Source organism: Eschrichtius robustus, chromosome 1 (assembly GCF_028021215.1).
Source record: "Eschrichtius robustus isolate mEscRob2 chromosome 1, mEscRob2.pri, whole genome shotgun sequence".
NCBI classification, from domain to species: Eukaryota; Metazoa; Chordata; class Mammalia; order Artiodactyla; family Eschrichtiidae; genus Eschrichtius; species Eschrichtius robustus.
In genome coordinates, this window is record NC_090824.1 from 144,353,452 (window position 1) to 144,377,112 (window position 23,661).

The following is a 23,661-nucleotide window of genomic DNA, read 5'->3' on the forward strand; positions in this document are numbered from 1 at the left end:
CTGCAGCGTCCCAGCATGTGTTTGGATCGATGATGACACCCTTATATGCATTCCTTGGAAAATCTGAACAAAATGAGTGAGAACGCTCTACCGTCTCCTCATCGAAACTGAGGTCCAGCACGATTCATCTCTCGGGAGTACGGGACAGTTAGGAGTGAGGGCCAACGTCCCCTGCTGACAGGCATGCAAACACCACTAAGGGCTCCAGCATTGGAGGGGCTCCTGTCTGAGGGTCGACCATGTCTGCCCATAAGCTGGGTCATCTATGAATCCCCGGTCCCTTCTAAAAGGCCGTTGAGGGAATGCAAGAAGGCAGGCTTTCCTGCTAGTCTTCAGGGTCGGTGTGTGTTCTGGTATAGACCCAGTAAGATTGCAGCTTGGAGAGGTGATTTTTGGACAGGATCACGCTTTGTGCATGCCGTTTTCGAGGTTGATTATGGAAGCCAAAATGAGCAAGCTTCCGTGGTTGGAGCCTGGAGCCTCAGGCCAGGCCTGTGGCCCTCTCTGTTGTTGTGTTTCACGCAGTGAGGTTCTTGACTGCCCGGTGTGGCTGGAGCAGTGGGCGGGCGTGGGCGGGATTTGGGCGATGGCGGAAGGGGGCTGAAGGTTTAGGCCTCAGTGCTGCCCCTGTCAGCTCCTCTGCTGAAGTTGCCGGCACACTGTTGGCGCTAAGTGGATGTTCGTGGAGTGGGGTGTGGGTCGAGTGAAGCATTTCAGTCTGGGTGGTGGCTGCTGGCCTGGAGAGAAAGGTAAGGTATCATGAGGAAAGGTCCTGTGTGATGTTGTGGGATGGGCTGTCATCATTGGGTTGCAGGCGCTGGCCTCGGCTTCCCAAGAATGTGTCTTGTTCGTGATGGGCTGGCATAAGCTGCCTATGGAGCAGATGGCTTTGGCAGTTCAAGTGGGTGAGTTGAGGTAGGTAACTTGTGTAGAGTTGCGATCCCGTTGCCCGAGGAATGACACCCAAAGGGTGTCTTGCGGGAAGTAGGGAAGATCGACATGGTGAGGCGTCTGTGCCGGCCTCCTTGCAGGTAGTTGAGTTATGCGAACATCCCCTTTGGCCGCTTTGTTCCCTTTTTTGGCAATGTGTAAAGCGAAACTGTTTCTCCCGTGGGGGAATGACGCGACGGGCCAGTGTAGCACGCAGGCCTTTCGAACAGCCAGAGGTTTATCTGGAGCAGTCCATTGGTGGGGCAGAGATGGGGGCACCATTGCCATACCTGCTGTGCTGCCGTGGCCAGACACTTTTCCCTTTCAGGCTTCCAAGTCCCCTCGCATGGCAGAGGTCTCCCGTTGCAAGTCTGTCTGTGGTCCTCGGGGACCATGCCTTTGATCAATGTGAGTTACTCGGTAGTGTCACTGTGGCAGTGGAGAATTTCCAGGATGCATGGGGTGGGATCAGCATCAACGAAGGAGACAGGCTTGTGGTCTGTCTTCCCTGGTGTTCAGTGTTCCCGTGTTCGGAAGACGTTTGTGGTTTCCAGTAGGGTCGTGTCACCCTGTGGGCTGGAGGAGGGCACGTAGGACGAGGCTTTCAAGGGTTTGAGAGTTTCCTTAAGGGTCAGGGCCGTGAACATTCAAGATGGGAGCTGCCTGAGACGTGGCTGGGCATGTGGAATAGTCTCCGCCATGGGGATCCGACATGGGTCATGGTGGCTGACTCCCTCCACTTCCAGTGGTGGGCATTCCCACAGGTCAATGGAAAGTGATTAGGCCTAGTTGGCGAGAAGTGGCACGTGGGCCCACGTTCGTTAGCCCCTTGAGTGGTTTCAGGCTGCATCTTGGCAGTAGACAGCTGCCGGTCGGTGTCGGCCCGACCATGGGAGTTCCCTTGCTTCCGGAAGTGCTGCGAGTGACCCCAAATGCCCATCAGATATACTGGTAGCTGACAGAGTCTCGAGGTGCACGGAGATGTCACAGCCAAGGCCCGGAGGCAGGTCTCGTCGAGGCTGTGTGTTTTTGTCAGAAGGCGTGGCTGTGGGAGAGCGGTAGTCCATGGACTCTTTCAACAGACCCTGGGGGTCAAAGTGTGCCTGCGGCCTCTTGAAGCTGACAGGGGTCTTTCTCCTTTCAGTTGGGGGTCTTACCAGGGTGCTGTGTATAAACTATTTCTTTTATTGTTGGACTCCTCTTCACAGGGCCATAGGGACACACAGAGACCAAGACGCGTATTCAGCGGCACACAGAGAAACCCAAAGCACGTCCGCATGCACAGTCACAGTCACACATGCCCACACGCGTGAGCACACATATACAGGCTCTCACACAACGGCCAACGTATGTGCCTAACTTCCTGCAGTCGTACTATCAGACATGCAGTCAATTCTCAGTAAGGGATAGAGGTCCTTGGGAAGCAGTTTCAGAGCTCAAGGCCAGGTAAATGTTTTTATGGATCATGTCCTCTGAGGACACCAGTCCACTTATGAAGCCTCGGTGATTTCTGTCCACTTCTCAGGGGCACTTGCTGGGAAAGGCTGGCCGTCGGCACAAACAAGAAGACCTTCGTGTGCTCTGATGACTGGACGTGCTAAGGAGAACTGAAAAAAGTGAGGCGGGCCCATGTCCCCGAGCATGGTCGTGGATAACTCAGGATGGTAGGTATTCAAGCACCCCAAATGTGCCATTAGGTATTAGGTTTTCCTCAGACGGGCCCAATGGCTGCAAGAGTGGTTTGATTTTTCCTCTTGCTGAGTGGCCTGATGGCTGTGGATTCTCCAGGCTTTTGAGGTAGCCCAGGCTCATGGCTCCTGTACAGAGACCCGCGCACACCCCGTTGTGTTCTGCAGCGTCCCAGCATGTGCTTGGATCGATGATGACACCCTTGCATGCATTTCTTGGAAAATCTGAACCAAATGAGTGAGAACACTCTACCGTCTCCTCATCGAAACTGAGGTTCAGCACGTTTCCTCTCTCAGGGGGAGAGGACAGTTCGGAATGAGGGCCAGCCTCTCCCGCCGACATGCATGCAAACACCACCAAGGACTCCAGTATTGGAGGGGCTCCTGTCTGAGGGTTGACCGTGTCTGCACATAAGCTGTGTTATCTGTGAATCCCGGGTCCCTGCTGAATGGCTGTTGAGGGAATGCGAGGGGCCAGGCTCTCCTGCTGGTCTTAAGAGTCGGAGTGTGTGCTGGTCTAGGCCCAGTTAGCTTGCAGTTGGGAGGTGAGTTTTGGCCAGGATCACGCTTCGTGCATGCCATTTTGGGGGTTGTTTCTGGAAGCCAAAATGAGCAAGCGTCCCTGGTTGGTGCCTTGAATCTCAGGACAGGTCTGTGGACCTCCCTGTTCTTGCGTTTTTCACGGTGAGGTTCTCGAGTGCCTAGTGAGGCTGGAGCAATGGGCAGGGGTGACCTCGGTTGGGCATCGGAGGAAAGCGGCTGAAGGATTCGGCCTCGCTGCTGCCCTTGTTTGCTTCTCTACTTTAACTCCCGGCACAGTGTTGATGCCAAGTGGGTCATCGTGGAGTGGGGACAGGAACAAGTGCTGAATTTAAACCTGCGTGGATCACTGATGGCCCGCACGGGAAGGTAAGGGAAGATGTGGACATGTCCTTTGTGATGTCGTGGATTAGGCTATCATAATTGGGTTGCAGGGGCTGGCCTCGGCTTCCCAAGGATGTGTCATGTTCGTGATTGGCTGGCATCAGCTCCCTATGGAGGGGATGGCTTTGGCAGTTCAGGTGGATGAGGTGAGGTAGGTAACTGTGTAGATTTGGAATCCCATTGCCAGAGGAAAGACACTCAAAGGGTGTCTTGCGAGACATAAAGAAGATTGACATGGTGACGCGAATATGCTGGCCTCCTTGGAGGATGTTTAGTTATGCGAACATCCCCTTTGGCCGCTTTGTTCCCTTGTTTGGGAATGTGCAAAGCGAAAGTGCTTCTCCCCGGGGGGCATGACTCGGCTTGCGAACAGCCAGAGTTTTATCTGGAGCAGTCGGTTGGGGGGACAGAGGTGGGGGCACTGTTGCAACACCAGGCGTACTGTCGTGGACAGCCACTGTGCCCTTTCAAGGTTCCAGGTCCCCTCGTGTGGCAAAGGTTTTCCGTTGAAAGTCTGTCTGTGGTCCTCGGGGAAAGTGCCTTTGATCACTGTGAGTTCCTCGGTAGTGTCGCTGTGGCAGTGGAGAATTGCCAGGATGCATGGTGTGGGGTGGGCATCATCAAAGCAGACAGGCTTGAGGTGTGTCTTCCCTGCTGTTCAGTGTCTCCGTGTTCGCATGATGTCTGTGGCTTCAAGTAGAGTCGAGTCGCCCTGCAGGCAGGAGGAGGGCACTTAGGACGAGGCTGTGTAGCGTTTGAGCGTTTCCTCAGTGGTCAGGGCCGAAAACCCTACCAGTTGGAAGCTTGCCTCTACGTGGCCGGGAAGGTGGCCTAATTTCCGCTGTGGGGTTCCAACCTGTGTCATGGTTGCTAAAGCCCGACTCTTCCCATTGAGGGCTTCCCAAGGGGTCATGGAAAGTGATTTGGTCTAGTTGGCGAGATGAGGCACTTGGGCCGAAGTCCATTAACCCCTTGAGAAGTGCCAGGCTGCATCGTGCCTGTCGGCAACTGCAGGTCGGTGTCAGCCCGCCCATGGGAGTTTACCTTGCTTCCGGGAGCACTGGGAGTGACACCAAGGGCACATCAGATGTGGTGGTAGGTGGCAGGATCTCCAGGTCCACATAGGTGTGACACCCACGGCCGGGAGGGAGGTCTCGTCCAGTCTTTGTGCTTTGGTCAGAAGGCGTGGCTGTGGGAGAGCGGGAGTCTGTGGCCTATTTCGACAGCCTTCGGGTCAAAGTTCGCATGCAGCCTCATGAAGCTGACAGGGGTCTTTCTCCTTTCAGTTGGGGGTCCAACCAGGGTGCTGTGTATAAACTATGACGTTTACTGTTAGAGGCGTCTGCAAAGGGCAACAGGGACACCCAGAGACCAAGACGCGTATTTAGCGGCACACACAGGAATCCACAAACGCATCCTCGTGCACAGTCACAGTCCACACGCCCACACGTGTGAATACAAACATACAGCTTCTCACACACCGAGCAACGTACGTGCGTAACTTCCTTCAGTCGAGCTGTGAGACACACAATCAGTTTTCGGTAAGGGATAGTGGTACTTGGGAAGCAGGTTCCAGGCTCACGCCCTGGCTAAGTGTTCACAAAAATCATGTTCTCTGAGGACCCTGGTGCAATTTAGAAACCTGCGTGATTTCTGTCCACTTCTCAGGTGCAGTTGCAGCGTAAGGCTGGCTGTTGGCAGAGAAGAAAACCTTCGCATTGTCTGATGACTGGATGTGCTAAGGAGAACTGGAAAAATTGGGGCGGGTGCATGTTGCCGAGCATGGCTGTGGATATCTCAGGACGGTAGGCATTCACCCATACTAAGATGTGCCATTGGATGTTAGGATTTCCACAGATGGGCCCAATGGTTGCAAGAGTGGATTGATTGTTGGTCCTGCTGAGTGGCCTGAGGACTGTGGATTCCCAAGGCACTTGGAGTACTTCCAGGTCATGGCTCCTCTGCAGAGACCCACGGCCTTCCCTTTTGTGTTCTGCAGCGTCCCAGCATGTGCTTGGATCGATGATGACACCCTTGTATGCATTCCTTGGAAAATGTGAACAAAATGAGTGAGAACGCTCTACCGTCTCCTCATCGAAACTGAGGTCCAGCACGTTTCCTCTCTCGGGAGTACGGGACAGTTAGGAGTGAGGGCCAACGTCCCCTGCTGACAGGCATGCAAACACCACTAAGGGCTCCATCATTGGAGGGGCTCCTGTCTGAGGGTCGACCATGTCTGCCCATAAGCTGGGTCATCTATGAATCACCGGTCCCTTCTAAAAGGCCGTTGAGGGAATGCAAGAGGGCAGGCTTTCCTGCTAGACTTCAGGGTCGGAGTGTGTTCTGGTATAGACCCAGTAAGCTTGCAGCTTGCAGAGTTGATTTTTGGACAGGATCACGCTTTGTGCATGCCACTTCCGAGGTTGATTATGGAAGCCAAAATGAGCAAGCTTCCCTGGAGGGAGCCTGGAGCCTCAGGCCAGGCCTGTGGCCCCCTCTGTTGTTGTGTTTCGCGCAGTGAGGTTCTTGACTGCCCGGTGTGGCTGGAGCAGTGGGTGGGCGTGGGCTGGAGTTGGGCGATGGCGGAAGGGGGCTGATGGTTTAGGCCTCAGTGCTGCCCCTGACAGCTCCTCTGCTGAAGTTGTCGGCACACTGTTGGCGCTAAGTGGATGTTCGTGGAGTGGGGTGTGGATCGAGTGAAGCATTTCAGCCTGGGTGGTGGCTCCTGGCCTGGAGAGAAAGGTAAGGTATCATGAGAAAAGGTCCTGTGTGATGTCGTGGGATGGGCTGTCATCATTGGGTTGCAGTCGCTGGCCTCGGCTTCCCAAGAATGTGTCTTGTTCGTGATGGGCTGGCATAAGCTGCCTATGGAGCAGATGGCTTTGGCAGTTCAAGTGGGTGAGTTGAGGTAGGTAACTTGTGTAGAGTTGTGATCCCGTTGCCCGACGAATGACACCCAAAGGGTGTCTTGCGGGAAGTAGGGAAGATCGACATGGTGAGGCGTCTGTGCCGGCCTCCTTGGAGGTAGTTGAGTTATGTGAACATCCCCTTTGGCCGCTTTGTTCCCTTGTTTGGCAATGTGTAAAGCGAAAGTGTTTCTCCCGTGGGGGAATGACGCGACCGGCCAGTGTAGCACGCAGGCCTTTCGAACAGCCAGAGGTTTATCTGGAGCAGTCCATTGGTGGGGCAGAGATGGGGGCACCATTGCCATACCTGCTGTGCTGCCGTGGCCAGACACTTTTCCCTTTCAGGCTTCCAAGTCCCCTCGCATGGCAGAGGTCTTCCGTTGCAAGTCTGTCTGTGGTCCTCGGGGACCATGCCTTTGATCAATGTGAGTTACTCGGTAGTGTCACTGTGGCAGTGGAGAATTTCCAGGATGCATGGGGTGGGATCAGCATCAACGAAGGAGACAGGCTTGTGGTCTGTCTTCCCTGGTGTTCAGTGTTCCCGTGTTCGGAAGACGTTTGTGGTTTCCAGTAGGGTCGTGTCACCCTGTGGGCTGGAGGAGGGCACGTAGGACGAGGCTTTCAAGGGTTTGAGAGTTTCCTTAAGGGTCAGGGCCGTGAACATTCAAGATGGGAGCTGCCTGAGACGTGGCTGGGCATGTGGAATAGTCTCCGCCATGGGGATCCGACATGGGTCATGGTGGCTGACTCCCTCCACTTCCAGTGGTGGGCATTCCCACAGGTCAATGGAAAGTGATTAGGCCTAGTTGGCGAGAAGTGGCACGTGGGCCCACGTTCGTTAGCCCCTTGAGTGGTTTCAGGCTGCATCTTGGCAGTAGACAGCTGCCGGTCGGTGTCGGCCCGACCATGGGAGTTCCCTTGCTTCCGGAAGTGCTGCGAGTGACCCCAAATGCCCATCAGATATACTGGTAGCTGACAGAGTCTCGAGGTGCACGGAGATGTCACAGCCAAGGCCCGGAGGCAGGTCTCGTCGAGGCTGTGTGTTTTTGTCAGAAGACGTGGCTGTGGGAGAGCGGGAGTCCATGGACTCTTTCAACAGATCCTGGGGGTCAAAGTGTGCCTGCGGACTCTTGAAGCTGACAGGGGTCTTTCTCCTTTCAGTTGGGGGTCTTACCAGGGTGCTGTGTATAAACTATTTCTTTTATTGTTGGACTCCTCTTCACAGGGCCATAGGGACACACAGAGACCAAGACGCGTATTCAGCGGCACACAGAGAAACCCAAAGCACGTCCGCATGCACAGTCACAGTCACACATGCCCACACGCGTGAGCACACATATACAGGCTCTCACACAACGGCCAACGTATGTGCCTAACTTCCTGCAGTCGTACTATCAGACATGCAGTCAATTCTCAGTAAGGGATAGAGGTCCTTGGGAAGCAGTTTCAGAGCTCAAGGCCAGGTAAATGTTTTTATGGATCATGTCCTCTGAGGACACCAGTCCACTTATGAAGCCTCGGTGATTTCTGTCCACTTCTCAGGGGCACTTGCTGGGAAAGGCTGGCCGTCGGCACAAACAAGAAGACCTTCGTGTGCTCTGATGACTGGATGTGCTAAGGAGAACTGAAAAAAGTGAGGCGGGCCCATGTCCCCGAGCATGGTCGTGGATAACTCAGGATGGTAGGTATTCAAGCACCCCAAATGTGCCATTAGGTATTAGGTTTTCCTCAGACGGGCCCAATGGCTGCAAGAGTGGTTTGATTTTTCCTCTTGCTGAGTGGCCTGATGGCTGTGGATTCTCCAGGCTTTTGAGGTAGCCCAGGCTCATGGCTCCTGTACAGAGACCCGCGCACACCCCGTTGTGTTCTGCAGCGTCCCAGCATGTGCTTGGATCGATGATGACACCCTTGCATGCATTTCTTGGAAAATCTGAACCAAATGAGTGAGAACACTCTACCGTCTCCTCATCGAAACTGAGGTTCAGCACGTTTCCTCTCTCAGGGGGAGAGGACAGTTCGGAATGAGGGCCAGCCTCTCCCGCCGACATGCATGCAAACACCACCAAGGACTCCAGTATTGGAGGGGCTCCTGTCTGAGGGTTGACCGTGTCTGCACATAAGCTGTGTTATCTGTGAATCCCGGGTCCCTGCTGAATGGCTGTTGAGGGAATGCGAGGGGCCAGGCTCTCCTGCTGGTCTTAAGAGTCGGAGTGTGTGCTGGTCTAGGCCCAGTTAGCTTGCAGTTGGGAGGTGAGTTTTGGCCAGGATCACGCTTCGTGCATGCCATTTTGGGGGTTGTTTCTGGAAGCCAAAATGAGCAAGCGTCCCTGGTTGGTGCCTTGAATCTCAGGACAGGTCTGTGGACCTCCCTGTTCTTGCGTTTTTCACGGTGAGGTTCTCGAGTGCCTAGTGAGGCTGGAGCAATGGGCAGGGGTGAGCTCGGTTGGGCATCGGAGGAAAGCGGCTGAAGGATTCGGCCTCGCTGCTGCCCTTGTTTGCTTCTCTACTTTAACTCCCGGCACAGTGTTGATGCCAAGTGGGTCATCGTGGAGTGGGGACAGGAACAAGTGCTGAATTTAAACCTGCGTGGATCACTGATGGCCCGCACAGGAAGGTAAGGGAAGATGTGGACATGTCCTTTGTGATGTCGTGGATTAGGCTATCATAATTGGGTTGCAGGGGCTGGCCTCGGCTTCCCAAGGATGTGTCATGTTCGTGATTGGCTGGCATCAGCTCCCTATGGAAAGGATGGCTTTGGCAGTTCAGGTGGATGAGGTGAGGTAGGTAACTGTGTAGATTTGGAATCCCATTGCCAGAGGAAAGACACTCAAAGGGTGTCTTGCGAGACATAAAGAAGATTGACATGGTGACGCGAATATGCTGGCCTCCTTGGAGGATGTTTAGTTATGCGAACATCCCCTTTGGCCGCTTTGTTCCCTTGTTTGGGAATGTGCAAAGCGAAAGTGCTTCTCCCGGGGGGGCATGACTCGGCTTGCGAACAGCCAGAGTTTTATCTGGAGCAGTCGGTTGGGGGGACAGAGGTGGGGGCACTGTTGCAACACCAGGCGTACTGTCGTGGACAGCCACTGTGCCCTTTCAAGGTTCCAGGTCCCCTCGTGTGGCAAAGGTTTTCCGTTGAATGTCTGTCTGTGGTCCTCGGGGAAAGTGCCTTTGATCACTGTGAGTTCCTCGGTAGTGTCGCTGTGGCAGTGGAGAATTGCCAGGATGCATGGGGTGGGGTGGGCATCATCAAAGCAGACAGGCTTGAGGTGTGTCTTCCCTGCTGTTCAGTGTCTCCGTGTTCGCATGATGTCTGTGGCTTCAAGTAGAGTCGAGTCGCCCTGCAGGCAGGAGGAGGGCACTTAGGACGAGGCTGTGTAGCGTTTGAGCGTTTCCTCAGTGGTCAGGGCCGAAAACCCTACCAGTTGGAAGCTTGCCTCTACGTGGCCGGGAAGGTGGCCTAATTTCCGCTGTGGGGTTCCAACCTGTGTCATGGTTGCTAAAGCCCGACTCTTCCCATTGAGGGCTTCCCAAGGGGTCATGGAAAGTGATTTGGTCTAGTTGGCGAGATGAGGCACTTGGGCCGAAGTCCATTAACCCCTTGAGAAGTGCCAGGCTGCATCGTGCCTGTCGGCAACTGCAGGTCGGTGTCAGCCCGCCCATGGGAGTTTACCTTGCTTCCGGGAGCACTGGGAGTGACACCAAGGGCACATCAGATGTGGTGGTAGGTGGCAGGATCTCCAGGTCCACATAGGTGTGACACCCACGGCCGGGAGGGAGGTCTCGTCCAGTCTTTGTGCTTTGGTCAGAAGGCGTGGCTGTGGGAGAGCGGGAGTCTGTGGCCTATTTCGACAGCCTTCGGGTCAAAGTTCGCATGCAGCCTCATGAAGCTGACAGGGGTCTTTCTCCTTTCAGTTGGGGGTCCAACCAGGGTGCTGTGTATAAACTATGACGTTTACTGTTAGAGGCGTCTGCAAAGGGCAACAGGGACACCCAGAGACCAAGACGCGTATTTAGCGGCACACACAGGAATCCACAAACGCATCCTCGTGCACAGTCACAGTCCACACGCCCACACGTGTGAATACAAACATACAGCTTCTCACACACCGAGCAACGTACGTGCGTAACTTCCTTCAGTGGAGCTGTGAGACACACAATCAGTTTTCGGTAAGGGATAGTGGTACTTGGGAAGCAGGTTCCAGGCTCACGCCCTGGCTAAGTGTTCACAAAAATCATGTTCTCTGAGGACCCTGGTGCAATTTAGAAACCTGCGTGATTTCTGTCCACTTCTCAGGTGCAGTTGCAGCGTAAGGCTGGCTGTTGGCAGAGAAGAAAACCTTCGCATTGTCTGATGACTGGATGTGCTAAGGAGAACTGGAAAAATTGGGGCGGGTGCATGTTGCCGAGCATGGCTGTGGATATCTCAGGACGGTAGGCATTCACCCATACTAAGATGTGCCATTGGATGTTAGGATTTCCACAGATGGGCCCAATGGTTGCAAGAGTGGATTGATTGTTGGTCCTGCTGAGTGGCCTGAGGACTGTGGATTCCCAAGGCACTTGGAGTACTTCCAGGTCATGGCTCCTCTGCAGAGACCCACGGCCTTCCCTTTTGTGTTCTGCAGCGTCCCAGCATGTGCTTGGATCGATGATGACACCCTTGTATGCATTCCTTGGAAAATGTGAACAAAATGAGTGAGAACGCTCTACCGTCTCCTCATCGAAACTGAGGTCCAGCACGTTTCCTCTCTCGGGAGTACGGGACAGTTAGGAGTGAGGGCCAACGTCCCCTGCTGACAGGCATGCAAACACCACTAAGGGCTCCATCATTGGAGGGGCTCCTGTCTGAGGGTCGACCATGTCTGCCCATAAGCTGGGTCATCTATGAATCACCGGTCCCTTCTAAAAGGCCGTTGAGGGAATGCAAGAGGGCAGGCTTTCCTGCTAGACTTCAGGGTCGGAGTGTGTTCTGGTATAGACCCAGTAAGCTTGCAGCTTGGAGAGTTGATTTTGGGACAGGATCACGCTTTGTGCATCCGATTCCGAGGTTGATTATGGAAGCCAAAATGAGCAAGCTTCCCTGGAGGGAGCCTGGAGCCTCAGGCCAGGCCTGTGGCCCCCTCTGTTGTTGTGTTTCGCGCAGTGAGGTTCTTGACTGCCCGGTGTGGCTGGAGCAGTGGGTGGGCGTGGGCTGGAGTTGGGCGATGGCGGAAGGGGGCTGATGGTTTAGGCCTCAGTGCTGCCCCTGACAGCTCCTCTGCTGAAGTTGTCGGCACACTGTTGGCGCTAAGTGGATGTTCGTGGAGTGGGGTGTGGATCGAGTGAAGCATTTCAGCCTGGGTGGTGGCTCCTGGCCTGGAGAGAAAGGTAAGGTATCATGAGAAAAGGTCCTGTGTGATGTCGTGGGATGGGCTGTCATCATTGGGTTGCAGTCGCTGGCCTCGGCTTCCCAAGAATGTGTCTTGTTCGTGATGGGCTGGCATAAGCTGCCTATGGAGCAGATGGCTTTGGCAGTTCAAGTGTGTGAGTTGAGGTAGGTAACTTGTGTAGAGTTGTGATCCCGTTGCCCGAGGAATGACACCCAAAGGGTGTCTTGCGGGAAGTAGGGAAGATCGACATGGTGAGGCGTCTGTGCCGGCCTCCTTGGAGGTAGTTGAGTTATGTGAACATCCCCTTTGGCCGCTTTGTTCCCTTGTTTGGCAATGTGTAAAGCGAAAGTGTTTCTCCCGTGGGGGAATGACGCGACCGGCCAGTGTAGCACGCAGGCCTTTCGAACAGCCAGAGGTTTATCTGGAGCAGTCCATTGGTGGGGCAGAGATGGGGGCACCATTGCCATACCTGCTGTGCTGCCGTGGCCAGACACTTTTCCCTTTCAGGCTTCCAAGTCCCCTCGCATGGCAGAGGTCTTCCGTTGCAAGTCTGTCTGTGGTCCTCGGGGACCATGCCTTTGATCAATGTGAGTTACTCGGTAGTGTCACTGTGGCAGTGGAGAATTTCCAGGATGCATGGGGTGGGATCAGCATCAACGAAGGAGACAGGCTTGTGGTCTGTCTTCCCTGGTGTTCAGTGTTCCCGTGTTCGGAAGACGTTTGTGGTTTCCAGTAGGGTCGTGTCACCCTGTGGGCTGGAGGAGGGCACGTAGGACGAGGCTTTCAAGGGTTTGAGAGTTTCCTTAAGGGTCAGGGCCGTGAACATTCAAGATGGGAGCTGCCTGAGACGTGGCTGGGCATGTGGAATAGTCTCCGCCATGGGGATCCGACATGGGTCATGGTGGCTGACTCCCTCCACTTCCAGTGGTGGGCATTCCCACAGGTCAATGGAAAGTGATTAGGCCTAGTTGGCGAGAAGTGGCACGTGGGCCCACGTTCGTTAGCCCCTTGAGTGGTTTCAGGCTGCATCTTGGCAGTAGACAGCTGCCGGTCGGTGTCGGCCCGACCATGGGAGTTCCCTTGCTTCCGGAAGTGCTGCGAGTGACCCCAAATGCCCATCAGATATACTGGTAGCTGACAGAGTCTCGAGGTGCACGGAGATGTCACAGCCAAGGCCCGGAGGCAGGTCTCGTCGAGGCTGTGTGTTTTTGTCAGAAGGCGTGGCTGTGGGAGAGCGGGAGTCCATGGACTCTTTCAACAGATCCTGGGGGTCAAAGTGTGCCTGCGGACTCTTGAAGCTGACAGGGGTCTTTCTCCTTTCAGTTGGGGGTCTTACCAGGGTGCTGTGTATAAACTATTTCTTTTATTGTTGGACTCCTCTTCACAGGGCCATAGGGACACACAGAGACCAAGACGCGTATTCAGCGGCACACAGAGAAACCCAAAGCACGTCCGCATGCACAGTCACAGTCACACATGCCCACACGCGTGAGCACACATATACAGGCTCTCACACAACGGCCAACGTATGTGCCTAACTTCCTGCAGTCGTACTATCAGACATGCAGTCAATTCTCAGTAAGGGATAGAGGTCCTTGGGAAGCAGTTTCAGAGCTCAAGGCCAGGTAAATGTTTTTATGGATCATGTCCTCTGAGGACACCAGTCCACTTATGAAGCCTCGGTGATTTCTGTCCACTTCTCAGGGGCACTTGCTGGGAAAGGCTGGCCGTCGGCACAAACAAGAAGACCTTCGTGTGCTCTGATGACTGGACGTGCTAAGGAGAACTGAAAAAAGTGAGGCGGGCCCATGTCCCCGAGCATGGTCGTGGATAACTCAGGATGGTAGGTATTCAAGCACCCCAAATGTGCCATTAGGTATTAGGTTTTCCTCAGACGGGCCCAATGGCTGCAAGAGTGGTTTGATTTTTCCTCTTGCTGAGTGGCCTGATGGCTGTGGATTCTCCAGGCTTTTGAGGTAGCCCAGGCTCATGGCTCCTGTACAGAGACCCGCGCACACCCCGTTGTGTTCTGCAGCGTCCCAGCATGTGCTTGGATCGATGATGACACCCTTGCATGCATTTCTTGGAAAATCTGAACCAAATGAGTGAGAACACTCTACCGTCTCCTCATCGAAACTGAGGTTCAGCACGTTTCCTCTCTCAGGGGGAGAGGACAGTTCGGAATGAGGGCCAGCCTCTCCCGCCGACATGCATGCAAACACCACCAAGGACTCCAGTATTGGAGGGGCTCCTGTCTGAGGGTTGACCGTGTCTGCACATAAGCTGTGTTATCTGTGAATCCCGGGTCCCTGCTGAATGGCTGTTGAGGGAATGCGAGGGGCCAGGCTCTCCTGCTGGTCTTAAGAGTCGGAGTGTGTGCTGGTCTAGGCCCAGTTAGCTTGCAGTTGGGAGGTGAGTTTTGGCCAGGATCACGCTTCGTGCATGCCATTTTGGGGGTTGTTTCTGGAAGCCAAAATGAGCAAGCGTCCCTGGTTGGTGCCTTGAATCTCAGGACAGGTCTGTGGACCTCCCTGTTCTTGCGTTTTTCACGGTGAGGTTCTCGAGTGCCTAGTGAGGCTGGAGCAATGGGCAGGGGTGAGCTCGGTTGGGCATCGGAGGAAAGCGGCTGAAGGATTCGGCCTCGCTGCTGCCCTTGTTTGCTTCTCTACTTTAACTCCCGGCACAGTGTTGATGCCAAGTGGGTCATCGTGGAGTGGGGACAGGAACAAGTGCTGAATTTAAACCTGCGTGGATCACTGATGGCCCGCACAGGAAGGTAAGGGAAGATGTGGACATGTCCTTTGTGATGTCGTGGATTAGGCTATCATAATTGGGTTGCAGGGGCTGGCCTCGGCTTCCCAAGGATGTGTCATGTTCGTGATTGGCTGGCATCAGCTCCCTATGGAAAGGATGGCTTTGGCAGTTCAGGTGGATGAGGTGAGGTAGGTAACTGTGTAGATTTGGAATCCCATTGTCAGAGGAAAGACACTCAAAGGGTGTCTTGCGAGACATAAAGAAGATTGACATGGTGACGCGAATATGCTGGCCTCCTTGGAGGATGTTTAGTTATGCGAACATCCCCTTTGGCCGCTTTGTTCCCTTGTTTGGGAATGTGCAAAGCGAAAGTGCTTCTCCCGGGGGGGCATGACTCGGCTTGCGAACAGCCAGAGTTTTATCTGGAGCAGTCGGTTGGGGGGACAGAGGTGGGGGCACTGTTGCAACACCAGGCGTACTGTCGTGGACAGCCACTGTGCCCTTTCAAGGTTCCAGGTCCCCTCGTGTGGCAAAGGTTTTCCGTTGAAAGTCTGTCTGTGGTCCTCGGGGAAAGTGCCTTTGATCACTGTGAGTTCCTCGGTAGTGTCGCTGTGGCAGTGGAGAATTGCCAGGATGCATGGTGTGGGGTGGGCATCATCAAAGCAGACAGGCTTGAGGTGTGTCTTCCCTGCTGTTCAGTGTCTCCGTGTTCGCATGATGTCTGTGGCTTCAAGTAGAGTCGAGTCGCCCTGCAGGCAGGAGGAGGGCACTTAGGACGAGGCTGTGTAGCGTTTGAGCGTTTCCTCAGTGGTCAGGGCCGAAAACCCTACCAGTTGGAAGCTTGCCTCTACGTGGCCGGGAAGGTGGCCTAATTTCCGCTGTGGGGTTCCAACCTGTGTCATGGTTGCTAAAGCCCGACTCTTCCCATTGAGGGCTTCCCAAGGGGTCATGGAAAGTGATTTGGTCTAGTTGGCGAGATGAGGCACTTGGGCCGAAGTCCATTAACCCCTTGAGAAGTGCCAGGCTGCATCGTGCCTGTCGGCAACTGCAGGTCGGTGTCAGCCCGCCCATGGGAGTTTACCTTGCTTCCGGGAGCACTGGGAGTGACACCAAGGGCACATCAGATGTGGTGGTAGGTGGCAGGATCTCCAGGTCCACATAGGTGTGACACCCACGGCCGGGAGGGAGGTCTCGTCCAGTCTTTGTGCTTTGGTCAGAAGGCGTGGCTGTGGGAGAGCGGGAGTCTGTGGCCTATTTCGACAGCCTTCGGGTCAAAGTTCGCATGCAGCCTCATGAAGCTGACAGGGGTCTTTCTCCTTTCAGTTGGGGGTCCAACCAGGGTGCTGTGTATAAACTATGACGTTTACTGTTAGAGGCGTCTGCAAAGGGCAACAGGGACACCCAGAGACCAAGACGCGTATTTAGCGGCACACACAGGAATCCACAAACGCATCCTCGTGCACAGTCACAGTCCACACGCCCACACGTGTGAATACAAACATACAGCTTCTCACACACCGAGCAACGTACGTGCGTAACTTCCTTCAGTCGAGCTGTGAGACACACAATCAGTTTTCGGTAAGGGATAGTGGTACTTGGGAAGCAGGTTCCAGGCTCACGCCCTGGCTAAGTGTTCACAAAAATCATGTTCTCTGAGGACCCTGGTGCAATTTAGAAACCTGCGTGATTTCTGTCCACTTCTCAGGTGCAGTTGCAGCGTAAGGCTGGCTGTTGGCAGAGAAGAAAACCTTCGCATTGTCTGATGACTGGATGTGCTAAGGAGAACTGGAAAAATTGGGGCGGGTGCATGTTGCCGAGCATGGCTGTGGATATATCAGGACGGTAGGCATTCACCCATACTAAGATGTGCCATTGGATGTTAGGATTTCCACAGATGGGCCCAATGGTTGCAAGAGTGGATTGATTGTTGGTCCTGCTGAGTGGCCTGAGGACTGTGGATTCCCAAGGCACTTGGAGTACTTCCAGGTCATGGCTCCTCTGCAGAGACCCACGGCCTTCCCTTTTGTGTTCTGCAGCGTCCCAGCATGTGCTTGGATCGATGATGACACCCTTGTATGCATTCCTTGGAAAATGTGAACAAAATGAGTGAGAACGCTCTACCGTCTCCTCATCGAAACTGAGGTCCAGCACGTTTCCTCTCTCGGGAGTACGGGACAGTTAGGAGTGAGGGCCAACGTCCCCTGCTGACAGGCATGCAAACACCACTAAGGGCTCCATCATTGGAGGGGCTCCTGTCTGAGGGTCGACCATGTCTGCCCATAAGCTGGGTCATCTATGAATCACCGGTCCCTTCTAAAAGGCCGTTGAGGGAATGCAAGAGGGCAGGCTTTCCTGCTAGACTTCAGGGTCGGAGTGTGTTCTGGTATAGACCCAGTAAGCTTGCAGCTTGGAGAGTTGATTTTGGGACAGGATCACGCTTTGTGCATCCGATTCCGAGGTTGATTATGGAAGCCAAAATGAGCAAGCTTCCCTGGTTGGAGCCTGGAGCCTCAGGCCAGGCCTGTGGCCCCCTCTGTTGTTGTGTTTCGCGCAGTGAGGTTCTTGACTGCCCGGTGTGGCTGGAGCAGTGGGTGGGCGTGGGCTGGAGTTGGGCGATGGCGGAAGGGGGCTGATGGTTTAGGCCTCAGTGCTGCCCCTGACAGCTCCTCTGCTGAAGTTGTCGGCACACTGTTGGCGCTAAGTGGATGTTCGTGGAGTGGGGTGTGGATCGAGTGAAGCATTTCAGCCTGGGTGGTGGCTCCTGGCCTGGAGAGAAAGGTAAGGTATCATGAGAAAAGGTCCTGTGTGATGTCGTGGGATGGGCTGTCATCATTGGGTTGCAGTCGCTGGCCTCGGCTTCCCAAGAATGTGTCTTGTTCGTGATGGGCTGGCATAAGCTGCCTATGGAGCAGATGGCTTTGGCAGTTCAAGTGTGTGAGTTGAGGTAGGTAACTTGTGTAGAGTTGTGATCCCGTTGCCCGAGGAATGACACCCAAAGGGTGTCTTGCGGGAAGTAGGGAAGATCGACATGGTGAGGCGTCTGTGCCGGCCTCCTTGGAGGTAGTTGAGTTATGTGAACATCCCCTTTGGCCGCTTTGTTCCCTTGTTTGGCAATGTGTAAAGCGAAAGTGTTTCTCCCGTGGGGGAATGACGCGACCGGCCAGTGTAGCACGCAGGCCTTGCGAACAGCCAGAGGTTTATCTGGAGCAGTCCATTGGTGGGGCAGAGATGGGGGCACCATTGCCATACCTGCTGTGCTGCCGTGGCCAGACACTTTTCCCTTTCAGGCTTCCAAGTCCCCTCGCATGGCAGAGGTCTTCCGTTGCAAGTCTGTCTGTGGTCCTCGGGGACCATGCCTTTGATCAATGTGAGTTACTCGGTAGTGTCACTGTGGCAGTGGAGAATTTCCAGGATGCATGGGGTGGGATCAGCATCAACGAAGGAGACAGGCTTGTGGTCTGTCTTCCCTGGTGTTCAGTGTTCCCGTGTTCGGAAGACGTTTGTGGTTTCCAGTAGGGTCGTGTCACCCTGTGGGCTGGAGGAGGGCACGTAGGACGAGGCTTTCAAGGGTTTGAGAGTTTCCTTAAGGGTCAGGGCCGTGAACATTCAAGATGGGAGCTGCCTGAGACGTGGCTGGGCATGTGGAATAGTCTCCGCCATGGGGATCCGACATGGGTCATGGTGGCTGACTCCCTCCACTTCCAGTGGTGGGCATTCCCACAGGTCAATGGAAAGTGATTAGGCCTAGTTGGCGAGAAGTGGCACGTGGGCCCACGTTCGTTAGCCCCTTGAGTGGTTTCAGGCTGCATCTTGGCAGTAGACAGCTGCCGGTCGGTGTCGGCCCGACCATGGGAGTTCCCTTGCTTCCGGAAGTGCTGCGAGTGACCCCAAATGCCCATCAGATATACTGGTAGCTGACAGAGTCTCGAGGTGCACGGAGATGTCACAGCCAAGGCCCGGAGGCAGGTCTCGTCGAGGCTGTGTGTTTTTGTCAGAAGGCGTGGCTGTGGGAGAGCGGGAGTCCATGGACTCTTTCAACAGATCCTGGGGGTCAAAGTGTGCCTGCGGACTCTTGAAGCTGACAGGGGTCTTTCTCCTTTCAGTTGGGGGTCTTACCAGGGTGCTGTGTATAAACTATTTCTTTTATTGTTGGACTCCTCTTCACAGGGCCATAGGGACACACAGAGACCAAGACGCGTATTCAGCGGCACACAGAGAAACCCAAAGCACGTCCGCATGCACAGTCACAGTCACACATGCCCACACGCGTGAGCACACATATACAGGCTCTCACACAACGGCCAACGTATGTGCCTAACTTCCTGCAGTCGTACTATCAGACATGCAGTCAATTCTCAGTAAGGGATAGAGGTCCTTGGGAAGCAGTTTCAGAGCTCAAGGCCAGGTAAATGTTTTTATGGATCATGTCCTCTGAGGACACCAGTCCACTTATGAAGCCTCGGTGATTTCTGTCCACTTCTCAGGGGCACTTGCTGGGAAAGGCTGGCCGTCGGCACAAACAAGAAGACCTTCGTGTGCTCTGATGACTGGACGTGCTAAGGAGAACTGAAAAAAGTGAGGCGGGCCCATGTCCCCGAGCATGGTCGTGGATAACTCAGGATGGTAGGTATTCAAGCACCCCAAATGTGCCATTAGGTATTAGGTTTTCCTCAGACGGGCCCAATGGCTGCAAGAGTGGTTTGATTTTTCCTCTTGCTGAGTGGCCTGATGGCTGTGGATTCTCCAGGCTTTTGAGGTAGCCCAGGCTCATGGCTCCTGTACAGAGACCCGCGCACACCCCGTTGTGTTCTGCAGCGTCCCAGCATGTGCTTGGATCGATGATGACACCCTTGCATGCATTTCTTGGAAAATCTGAACCAAATGAGTGAGAACACTCTACCGTCTCCTCATCGAAACTGAGGTTCAGCACGTTTCCTCTCTCAGGGGGAGAGGACAGTTCGGAATGAGGGCCAGCCTCTCCCGCCGACATGCATGCAAACACCACCAAGGACTCCAGTATTGGAGGGGCTCCTGTCTGAGGGTTGACCGTGTCTGCACATAAGCTGTGTTATCTGTGAATCCCGGGTCCCTGCTGAATGGCTGTTGAGGGAATGCGAGGGGCCAGGCTCTCCTGCTGGTCTTAAGAGTCGGAGTGTGTGCTGGTCTAGGCCCAGTTAGCTTGCAGTTGGGAGGTGAGTTTTGGCCAGGATCACGCTTCGTGCATGCCATTTTGGGGGTTGTTTCTGGAAGCCAAAATGAGCAAGCGTCCCTGGTTGGTGCCTTGAATCTCAGGACAGGTCTGTGGACCTCCCTGTTCTTGCGTTTTTCACGGTGAGGTTCTCGAGTGCCTAGTGAGGCTGGAGCAATGGGCAGGGGTGAGCTCGGTTGGGCATCGGAGGAAAGCGGCTGAAGGATTCGGCCTCGCTGCTGCCCTTGTTTGCTTCTCTACTTTAACTCCCGGCACAGTGTTGATGCCAAGTGGGTCATCGTGGAGTGGGGACAGGAACAAGTGCTGAATTTAAACCTGCGTGGATCACTGATGGCCCGCACAGGAAGGTAAGGGAAGATGTGGACATGTCCTTTGTGATGTCGTGGATTAGGCTATCATAATTGGGTTGCAGGGGCTGGCCTCGGCTTCCCAAGGATGTGTCATGTTCGTGATTGGCTGGCATCAGCTCCCTATGGAAAGGATGGCTTTGGCAGTTCAGGTGGATGAGGTGAGGTAGGTAACTGTGTAGATTTGGAATCCCATTGCCAGAGGAAAGACACTCAAAGGGTGTCTTGCGAGACATAAAGAAGATTGACATGGTGACGCGAATATGCTGGCCTCCTTGGAGGATGTTTAGTTATGCGAACATCCCCTTTGGCCGCTTTGTTCCCTTGTTTGGGAATGTGCAAAGCGAAAGTGCTTCTCCCGGGGGGGCATGACTCGGCTTGCGAACAGCCAGAGTTTTATCTGGAGCAGTCGGTTGGGGGGACAGAGGTGGGGGCACTGTTGCAACACCAGGCGTACTGTCGTGGACAGCCACTGTGCCCTTTCAAGGTTCCAGGTCCCCTCGTGTGGCAAAGGTTTTCCGTTGAAAGTCTGTCTGTGGTCCTCGGGGAAAGTGCCTTTGATCACTGTGAGTTCCTCGGTAGTGTCGCTGTGGCAGTGGAGAATTGCCAGGATGCATGGTGTGGGGTGGGCATCATCAAAGCAGACAGGCTTGAGGTGTGTCTTCCCTGCTGTTCAGTGTCTCCGTGTTCGCATGATGTCTGTGGCTTCAAGTAGAGTCGAGTCGCCCTGCAGGCAGGAGGAGGGCACTTAGGACGAGGCTGTGTAGCGTTTGAGCGTTTCCTCAGTGGTCAGGGCCGAAAACCCTACCAGTTGGAAGCTTGCCTCTACGTGGCCGGGAAGGTGGCCTAATTTCCGCTGTGGGGTTCCAACCTGTGTCATGGTTGCTAAAGCCCGACTCTTCCCATTGAGGGCTTCCCAAGGGGTCATGGAAAGTGATTTGGTCTAGTTGGCGAGATGAGGCACTTGGGCCGAAGTCCATTAACCCCTTGAGAAGTGCCAGGCTGCATCGTGCCTGTCGGCAACTGCAGGTCGGTGTCAGCCCGCCCATGGGAGTTTACCTTGCTTCCGGGAGCACTGGGAGTGACACCAAGGGCACATCAGATGTGGTGGTAGGTGGCAGGATCTCCAGGTCCACATAGGTGTGACACCCACGGCCGGGAGGGAGGTCTCGTCCAGTCTTTGTGCTTTGGTCAGAAGGCGTGGCTGTGGGAGAGCGGGAGTCTGTGGCCTATTTCGACAGCCTTCGGGTCAAAGTTCGCATGCAGCCTCATGAAGCTGACAGGGGTCTTTCTCCTTTCAGTTGGGGGTCCAACCAGGGTGCTGTGTATAAACTATGACGTTTACTGTTAGAGGCGTCTGCAAAGGGCAACAGGGACACCCAGAGACCAAGACGCGTATTTAGCGGCACACACAGGAATCCACAAACGCATCCTCGTGCACAGTCACAGTCCACACGCCCACACGTGTGAATACAAACATACAGCTTCTCACACACCGAGCAACGTACGTGCGTAACTTCCTTCAGTCGAGCTGTGAGACACACAATCAGTTTTCGGTAAGGGATAGTGGTACTTGGGAAGCAGGTTCCAGGCTCACGCCCTGGCTAAGTGTTCACAAAAATCATGTTCTCTGAGGACCCTGGTGCAATTTAGAAACCTGCGTGATTTCTGTCCACTTCTCAGGTGCAGTTGCAGCGTAAGGCTGGCTGTTGGCAGAGAAGAAAACCTTCGCATTGTCTGATGACTGGATGTGCTAAGGAGAACTGGAAAAATTGGGGCGGGTGCATGTTGCCGAGCATGGCTGTGGATATATCAGGACGGTAGGCATTCACCCATACTAAGATGTGCCATTGGATGTTAGGATTTCCACAGATGGGCCCAATGGTTGCAAGAGTGGATTGATTGTTGGTCCTGCTGAGTGGCCTGAGGACTGTGGATTCCCAAGGCACTTGGAGTACTTCCAGGTCATGGCTCCTCTGCAGAGACCCACGGCCTTCCCTTTTGTGTTCTGCAGCGTCCCAGCATGTGCTTGGATCGATGATGACACCCTTGTATGCATTCCTTGGAAAATGTGAACAAAATGAGTGAGAACGCTCTACCGTCTCCTCATCGAAACTGAGGTCCAGCACGTTTCCTCTCTCGGGAGTACGGGACAGTTAGGAGTGAGGGCCAACGTCCCCTGCTGACAGGCATGCAAACACCACTAAGGGCTCCATCATTGGAGGGGCTCCTGTCTGAGGGTCGACCATGTCTGCCCATAAGCTGGGTCATCTATGAATCACCGGTCCCTTCTAAAAGGCCGTTGAGGGAATGCAAGAGGGCAGGCTTTCCTGCTAGACTTCAGGGTCGGAGTGTGTTCTGGTATAGACCCAGTAAGCTTGCAGCTTGGAGAGTTGATTTTTGGACAGGATCACGCTTTGTGCATGCCACTTCCGAGGTTGATTATGGAAGCCAAAATGAGCAAGCTTCCCTGGAGGGAGCCTGGAGCCTCAGGCCAGGCCTGTGGCCCCCTCTGTTGTTGTGTTTCGCGCAGTGAGGTTCTTGACTGCCCGGTGTGGCTGGAGCAGTGGGTGGGCGTGGGCTGGAGTTGGGCGATGGCGGAAGGGGGCTGATGGTTTAGGCCTCAGTGCTGCCCCTGACAGCTCCTCTGCTGAAGTTGTCGGCACACTGTTGGCGCTATGTGGATGTTCGTGGAGTGGGGTGTGGATCGAGTGAAGCATTTCAGCCTGGGTGGTGGCTCCTGGCCTGGAGAGAAAGGTAAGGTATCATGAGAAAAGGTCCTGTGTGATGTCGTGGGATGGGCTGTCATCATTGGGTTGCAGTCGCTGGCCTCGGCTTCCCAAGAATGTGTCTTGTTCGTGATGGGCTGGCATAAGCTGCCTATGGAGCAGATGGCTTTGGCAGTTCAAGTGGGTGAGTTGAGGTAGGTAACTTGTGTAGAGTTGTGATCCCGTTGCCCGAGGAATGACACCCAAAGGGTGTCTTGCGGGAAGTAGGGAAGATCGACATGGTGAGGCGTCTGTGCCGGCCTCCTTGGAGGTAGTTGAGTTATGTGAACATCCCCTTTGGCCGCTTTGTTCCCTTGTTTGGCAATGTGTAAAGCGAAAGTGTTTCTCCCGTGGGGGAATGACGCGACCGGCCAGTGTAGCACGCAGGCCTTTCGAACAGCCAGAGGTTTATCTGGAGCAGTCCATTGGTGGGGCAGAGATGGGGGCACCATTGCCATACCTGCTGTGCTGCCGTGGCCAGACACTTTTCCCTTTCAGGCTTCCAAGTCCCCTCGCATGGCAGAGGTCTTCCGTTGCAAGTCTGTCTGTGGTCCTCGGGGACCATGCCTTTGATCAATGTGAGTTACTCGGTAGTGTCACTGTGGCAGTGGAGAATTTCCAGGATGCATGGGGTGGGATCAGCATCAACGAAGGAGACAGGCTTGTGGTCTGTCTTCCCTGGTGTTCAGTGTTCCCGTGTTCGGAAGACGTTTGTGGTTTCCAGTAGGGTCGTGTCACCCTGTGGGCTGGAGGAGGGCACGTA

General features: G+C 54.5%; 9 non-coding genes across 9 annotated transcripts; all 9 read left to right on the top strand.

Moving 5' to 3' along the window:
• Positions 1-23: 23 nt before the first annotated feature.
• LOC137753607 (small nucleolar RNA SNORD116) lies at positions 24-116 on the top strand. The gene has a single exon (XR_011071520.1). It is a non-coding gene; the product is annotated as a small nucleolar RNA SNORD116 (small nucleolar RNA).
• A 2,687-nt stretch (positions 117-2,803) lies between these two features.
• On the top strand, positions 2,804-2,896 carry LOC137749669 (small nucleolar RNA SNORD116). The gene has a single exon (XR_011070248.1). It is a non-coding gene; the product is annotated as a small nucleolar RNA SNORD116 (small nucleolar RNA).
• Positions 2,897-5,558: 2,662 nt separating this feature from the next.
• LOC137754257 (small nucleolar RNA SNORD116) lies at positions 5,559-5,651 on the top strand. Its single transcript, XR_011071789.1, has one exon. It is a non-coding gene; the product is annotated as a small nucleolar RNA SNORD116 (small nucleolar RNA).
• Positions 5,652-8,338: 2,687 nt separating this feature from the next.
• LOC137749676 (small nucleolar RNA SNORD116) lies at positions 8,339-8,431 on the top strand. Its single transcript, XR_011070251.1, has one exon. It is a non-coding gene; the product is annotated as a small nucleolar RNA SNORD116 (small nucleolar RNA).
• Positions 8,432-11,093: 2,662 nt separating this feature from the next.
• On the top strand, positions 11,094-11,186 carry LOC137754261 (small nucleolar RNA SNORD116). Its single transcript, XR_011071790.1, has one exon. It is a non-coding gene; the product is annotated as a small nucleolar RNA SNORD116 (small nucleolar RNA).
• Positions 11,187-13,872: 2,686 nt separating this feature from the next.
• On the top strand, positions 13,873-13,965 carry LOC137749681 (small nucleolar RNA SNORD116). Its single transcript, XR_011070254.1, has one exon. It is a non-coding gene; the product is annotated as a small nucleolar RNA SNORD116 (small nucleolar RNA).
• Positions 13,966-16,627: 2,662 nt separating this feature from the next.
• Positions 16,628-16,720, top strand: LOC137754269 (small nucleolar RNA SNORD116). The gene has a single exon (XR_011071795.1). It is a non-coding gene; the product is annotated as a small nucleolar RNA SNORD116 (small nucleolar RNA).
• A 2,686-nt stretch (positions 16,721-19,406) lies between these two features.
• On the top strand, positions 19,407-19,499 carry LOC137749687 (small nucleolar RNA SNORD116). The gene has a single exon (XR_011070255.1). It is a non-coding gene; the product is annotated as a small nucleolar RNA SNORD116 (small nucleolar RNA).
• A 2,662-nt stretch (positions 19,500-22,161) lies between these two features.
• Positions 22,162-22,254, top strand: LOC137754276 (small nucleolar RNA SNORD116). The gene has a single exon (XR_011071796.1). It is a non-coding gene; the product is annotated as a small nucleolar RNA SNORD116 (small nucleolar RNA).
• Positions 22,255-23,661: the final 1,407 nt, after the last annotated feature.